The 6945-nt window shown below is 38.5% G+C and overlaps 1 long non-coding RNA gene across 1 annotated transcript; it reads left to right on the forward strand.

Moving 5' to 3' along the window:
• Positions 1–352: 352 nt before the first annotated feature.
• On the forward strand, positions 353–5370 carry LOC136011130 (uncharacterized). Its single transcript, XR_010611220.1, has 3 exons — positions 353–519; positions 1105–1176; positions 5107–5370. It is a non-coding gene; the product is annotated as an uncharacterized LOC136011130 (long non-coding RNA).
• Positions 5371–6945: the final 1575 nt, after the last annotated feature.

Below are 6945 nucleotides of genomic sequence, written 5' to 3' on the forward strand. Positions count from 1 at the left end.
AGACTATAAAAGCAGTGAGGTAGGTTAATAGAGTATGTTGCTTTATACTGAGGAGCAAAGTCTGTGCATGGTAGTGTTGCTTTATGGTACCTCATAAAGTGTGTTATGCTAGAGTGAAGAACAGTTATTTTAGTTTTACTAGAAGGGGGATTTAAAAATATATGTAATTAAATTTTTACACATTCTTCTGTGACTTGCTAAATAACTTCAGTGCTACTAAATGAATAGATTGTAGATGTTGTGAATAGGTTTGGTTAACTGGAGGGGTGTGAGAGGAAAAGTATTATAGTAGAACTCTCTTTAGCTGCTTTTTTTTTTTTCCCCCTATTTTCAACACAAAGAAATGAATGAATTCTTCATGAAAGTTGCTGGATGGAAAACTTCTGTTTCTTTTCACATGTCCTGGAGGAACAGCAGTGGATTCCCCTGCCTTGCTTGACTTCCTAGGCTGGTCCCTTGTGTGTGTCTCACAGGAGCCCTGTTTGATCACCAGTCTTCCTTATGCTGAGATTGTCCCAGGTAAGTGTTTGCTTCATAGGCTGGCTTTTTCTTCCTCCTTTGTTTTTATCTCATTAGGAGCAGTTAGCTATTGAGTAGATATGGTCAGGTCAGCTGATACAGATCGAAAAATGCTGATCTGATGTTAACAACTTTTACAACAATAAGTGTGCAATTTTACTAATGCTGCCTGAACAATCATTTTTTCATTTAGGTATTTTCTAAGCAGGAATAGAAGGAAGTTGCCTGAAATTTGCTGTATAAGTTTATGCGATGCATTGAACCAGCAGAACTGTTATTTTATGAAGTCAGTTATTGCTATGCTTTTAGTTCTGATGCATTTACAGTAACATTTTTCCATCCAGTAGTGCTTGACAGAGATGAGATCCTTTGCCTTCCACTGTAACAATTAAATATTTATTTTGAATTTTTTCCCACGTTTTAAACTGTAATTTCTTGTTGCACAGTACTTTGATATGCCCTGTTCAGACGGAAGGCATTATACAAGAATTCTGTTGCTGTCAGAATTGAGTGAATGTTAGAAAACATAACTAATAAATTTATAAGTAACTTAAGCTGAATTTGTGCTGTTGTTGCTCAATGCAGTAGTGTTTGAAAGACTTGGTTGCAAACTGGAACCCTGCTGTGCCAGAAGCTGTATTGACGTTGGACAAAAAGGTAGCCACCGCTCTGAAGTGCTTTCAGTTTTCCCACAAACACTTAATTACTTAAGTTGGAGGTTCAGTTTGTTTGCTTGCTTTGTACTTGGTCTGGCTTTTTTGTTTTCTTCTTTCCTGAACAATAATGAGAATTTATATTGAATGCACATGTTGTTTTAATTATCTAGAATATGCCTACTTGGTGTTATCTGAAAGCTTCATCCACTGAAGCCAAGGAAAACTTTCCTTTGCTGCTCTGCAGCAAGTTTTCTGTTCTACGATTATCTTCCTTCATGTTCTTAAACACTTGTACAAAAGCCGTGGTAAACCTGTATGAGGGCAAGTGCCACTGACCAGTGACTAGAAAAAAACATAAAAATTTGCTTTTTAAAAAATATGGTTTAAAAAAGGACATAGTCATCTTCAACCTGTTCTAGGTAATCCTTACCTGATCTTCAAAACCAGAACTACAGAATGTGGCTTTTTTGTATAAAGCAAAAATGTTGTGGCTGTTTCACAGACTCACCTTGTCTTGGCAAGTGGATAATTTTTTGTGACACTGGAGGCAAAATTAGAAAATCCATGTCGTTGGTGGTAAGAAAGAATCAGAAGCCACAAAACTTCCCTGAGTAATTTATAGGAGGGAACTGACACAGAGGGGTGAAGCATATTCATGATGCTAGGGGTCAATCTCATTCACTTTGTCTTGGCCCACGCTATGTTTCCACCTGTTGCTTTCTAAGCCTATGAATTCCCCAAAACTGCCACAAGTATAAAACAAATCCATTTTGGTCTGCAAGCAGTATTTCAGCCTTTTGGGCTTGGGGATACTTGTTCCGCTTATTAGTTGTGTGTCTTAGGTGAATTCATACAGATGGTTAGATAGGGCAGAAGATTTACTTTTAGATTTATTGAGGGAGCCTATTTTTCCTCTCCTGGCTGACATCAATAGGGTTGCATGGTCTATTCACTTCATCAGAAAGTGCACCCTGAGAAAGTATGGAGAAGGCCCCGACTGCAATCCTGCCTTCGAACAGGTCACAACTCCATTGTTCTGGAACAATAAAGGTTTTATAAACAGTCTGACTAGAAAGATTGTGAGTTATGACGCTACAAAGAGCCCTGCTGAAAGCAAAACAAGGCAAGAAAGAAACAGGGTAAGGCATAGAAAAACATTTATAAACACTAAGTTAAATCCTGTGTCTTGAGTAGGACATTGATCCAGTGTGTCAGAGGAACTGTGCTACCTTAGCAGTGCTCAAGATTCTCTATTAGTGTTTACACCACACAGTGTATATGCCGTATAGTTACAGTAAAAATAAATGTGTAGGCACACAAGTACTTAAAAACTTGATTACTACTGACTTCAAAGGGATTGCTTGCATGTTTCAAGGTAGGCATATACTTAAGCTTCTTTTTGGGGTACTTGAAAGAGGCTGTGGATGGTGCCCTTGCGCTTGCACTGCCCATCGCATTTGTCTCATGTTACCTTAAGTTACTATTTCAAATGACTATCTGTTACCTCTCTTTATAAATTTAGCACTGCCCCTACAAACTTTCCCATTGGCAAGGCCTGCTACAGTTACTCATAGTGGTAACTGATGTGGAAATATTTTTGCAATGCTGGAACTTACTTTGAAGTGTAACTGTCTTCACTACACAGCATGCAGTACCTGGTGTAACAGGTGCCCTGTGGGTGTAAAGCAATGCAAGTAAGTAATCGGTGGCAGGAGTGGAGGATGCTCTGGGAAATACAGGGCACAAAAGGAAGCCTCTCAAATTCAAATAGCTGATGTGTTGAAAGCATTCAGACTTCAATATGTTTTAAATTAAAAATGATTTCACAAAGGTAATCTGGTTAACCTATCCTTTGTGCAGTCACTTACACCGTCTCTTTATCTAGGTGTTATTCAGTGCAGGGGAGATTATCAGCATTTCAATCCATCGCACCAAAACCGAGAAACTTCTCTACAAAGCTGTTCTGTAAATGTAAAATCTTTTTTCCTCCCTCTTGGAACTGTAGGTCTCTGAAACAGTAAGATCATATTACTTTGTTATATGAGCTGCTAAAGTTCTTAATTTTGCTTGCTGGTGCCCAGAGGACAAGTAATCAGTTATTAAGCTAATCAGCCTTATGTTGTAGTGCATCAGTTTGATGAGGTTAGTGTTAAAAATCTGGCATAAGTATTTGCAACCTTCCTGTGTTAGTGGAATGTAACGCTTTTCCATGCAAAGATCAACTTAACAAGCAGATTTAATCCGACACTGGGGGAGAGCAGGAGTGGGGTCAGGGCAGAAGGGATTGAAGCTCTGTGTACTAGGCTTCCACCTCTATAGATATGGCAAGCAATTTTTACCAAATAAAAGGTTCCACATGTACTTCAGTAAAGCAGGTGATCAAAATGCAAGGCAATAACAATTTAGAAGCTGCCGTTTTCCTGCTCTTTTTTTAATGCACCTATGAAGAGTGCCCAAAAAGGCTTGTGTACACCTGTTTAGAAGCATTATAATTAACCAGCTCTGATTTGTTAATAAGTAGATAACAGAAGTATCCACTTGCTATTTTGTTTTGCTTTTAAACTATATTTTAAATGGGTCTTGAATAAGATTCAGTAGTATGTGATGTTTCTTTACTAAATGTGCCAAGCAAGCTTTTAGACAAAAAGCAGGGAACTTGGATAGGACTAAGAAATAATTATTATACAGAAAAATACTGCAGCTCAAGTTTCCAGTTAGGTGAAGCCCAGAGTTGCTTGGGATTACATTAATTCAAGTGAAAATGTGTTCGCTGTTTTTATCAAGATGCCGGAGTTTCTACATCAGGCTTGTTTGGGGTGGGGAGTGGGGGCAGTCCAGGTTTATCGAGCTGAAGTTTGCATTCTGCAGCCTTCATCAGTCTCAAGCTAATTAGCAGCCTCTACACAATAAGGCCACAAGTCATTAATCATAGGAGATGAGAGCAGTCAGCCCCCCATCCTCGACATCTCAAGAAAAGTTTTCTCTAGCGCTTTTTTTTTTTGTGGTAGGGCTTCAAAAGTCGCAAGATTGCTTTTCATGGTCAATAGTGTGTGAAGTATAAGCCATGTCTTGATGTGACAGACAAGGGACCACTGTTCAAGGACCCATTGGATTCTTTCTCTTTTTTTAATGCTGTCCTCTAATAGAATGGAGTCAACTGATGACTTTATTTGCTTTGAGTTGAAGCACAGTTCAGATGGGAATCAAAAAAAAGTTTTAACAAGTATAATTTTTGTTAAAAGGAAGTTTGAATTTTTTACAAAGCTGCTTAGTTCTTTTAAAAAGTTACAATCCTTTCTTATGCACAGCTAATGAGGAATGAAAGTCCTTTCACATGCCTAATACAGTTTAGTACAGTGTGTCTTGAAAACTAATGCTAACAGCTGCAGGCTAAGCACTAGGAAACCCTTGCAGGAAAAAAAAATCAAATTCTTGGGGCTATTGATCAAACTTCTTCCAAAGTAGTGAACCTAAACAACAAGCTTGTTCTCTGAAATGACACTGAGAATTAGATTGCACATAATATTTTATCTTAGCATATTTTCTATATGCGGATATCTATTACTCCCACAATAGAGGGCTAAGTATCTAAAATAATTAGATACATTCATGGAAACATTTTCTATAACAGAAATTCTGCTTCCTGTATCTTTCTTAGTCTAATTTTTCTCTTTTTTGGGTGTGTGTGGGTCTTGTCTATGCGCTTGATGCACGTCTCTAACAGGTCTTACTCCTGTATTGTCCATAGCATGTCCCTTGCACCTCTTGATAACATCATTGTTTCAGGCTGAGAAAGAGTATTACAATATTACAGCCATTCAGAGCTTCTGGCTGCAGCAGTCGGGGAGAGGAGGGGATTTTTATGAGTCTTCTCTTATTAATCACTGAATTCTTAATATAAACAAAACTGGATTCTTTTTTTTTCTTGTAGGACAGGTTTTAAAAAGATTTCTTGAAGACCTAAGTGTATCTCAAGGCCTCCTAGTTGTTATATCAGCCTCCATGGACTTTGCTGGTTTACGTCAGGAATTACAGTAACACTGAGAGCAGATAATGGGCTTTTCTCTATGAAACTCTCCAGGAGTCCCTTGTTCTAGCAGGCAATATACCAAACTAAATCCATCCTTGTGCCTGGAGTCATCCACTACATGCTGGGGGTAGCTTTTAGCAGGTGTTAGCTCAAGCAGCAAAGCTGCATGGTGACATAGTACCGCACATCACTGGCAGCAGCCTACAAACACTGAGATTTGTTGCTCCTCTATAAGCAGTTCAAGTTGAGCTTTTATTTGGGTTTTCTTTTTTTCCCTTGTTTGGGGAGTCAAAATAATGTTGAATATCCTTTGGTGGGGTTTTGGGTTTGTTTTCTGTGGTTGAAGATTTGGTTGCTTTTTGTGCTTTTAGTCTGTGAGACAAAAACTGAAAGAGGGGAAAGAAAAAAAAAAAAATATAATTAGGAGGCTCAAACAAGCTTCTGCCTCCAGAAGCTCAACAAGCAGCTGTCTGTACTTCTAATACAGCTATATGTTGTATTTACTTGTCTGGATAACCAGTGTTTTTTGTCCTTGGACCTCTTCTGTTCTAACTCAGTGAGAATGATGTGTACAAGCTGTTTCATATCTTGTGCCTATTCTGGGGTCTCTGGTGATCATCAGGTGATCATTTAGGGTGACAGCAGGGAGGAAATTATCCCGGTCATAAGATAATGTTTGAAAAGATAACTTTAGATGAGATTTCGAAGTGAGAAAGTCTGTGTTTTGGTGCCTGAGTGTGGTATACCTTTATTTTGATATGTTGCTTCCTCCTGAGAGTAGGATTGGGAAGCCCTGTTAAGTGCAGCATTCTTATTGCATATTTGGTTCCCACTCGCCCACCCCCATTTGCATATTCCCTTGCTCACTCCTTGCTTCCGAGTTCTCTGTTTTTGAAATGTGAACCCGGTGACATTCCAGTTCACACCAAGCTTTCCATGCTGGCCTGAGTGGGCCTGGCAATTAGGCATCCCTAAGAAAAAAGGCCTCATGCAGAAACTCAAGCAAAAACCCTCCAAACCCTAGGAGCACTGAAAGAGCCATTACATTCCTTCTGTCATATCAGTGAAATGGCACATTTTGAAAAGTTCACCTAATATATCCTTAAATCATAGACTATAGCACTGGTTATGGTCTATTGTATCAACTCATACATTTCAATGAGAGGGCATTTTCTTTCTTTTCCTCTCTTTGTAATCCGAGGAAGAAAAAATATGACATGCATTCACACAAAAAAAAAATAGTAATAAAATCACATTAAGGATCTGACTAAGCCCACACAAGCAGAGAGTTAAGACTGATATTCTGTCATTACCTCAGCTCATTACGTCTTAGGGTTTTGTTAGTTGTGTAGTCGGTAAGATCACCCGCTGTCTGGAGAATCCTGTACTACCTGGAAACAAAGGGAAGTGTTATGCTGCAGCTTTACCTCTGAAATTTCTTTGCTTTGCCAACTCTCCTCAGTGTTACCATAAAACAGTTTTTGGTGACTTATATGTATTAATGGCATTAATTAAACTATCAACAAAGCTGAATGGGAGAAAATGTGTCTCTTCTGAACTTGTTTCTTGAATAGGAGTAAATGCCTCATTAATCTTAAGCATCAAACCAAGAACACTGTGTTTGTTAGATAGAATAATAAATGACTTTACAGGAAATACACAATAGCAGATGCTGGAATGCATCCATTCATTAGTCACTGTGCATAAATATCCCCTTATTTCCATGAAGAGACATTTAAT

The sequence above is a fragment of the Lathamus discolor genome, chromosome 3 (assembly GCF_037157495.1).
Source record: "Lathamus discolor isolate bLatDis1 chromosome 3, bLatDis1.hap1, whole genome shotgun sequence".
In the NCBI taxonomy this organism is placed as follows: domain Eukaryota; kingdom Metazoa; phylum Chordata; class Aves; order Psittaciformes; family Psittacidae; genus Lathamus; species Lathamus discolor.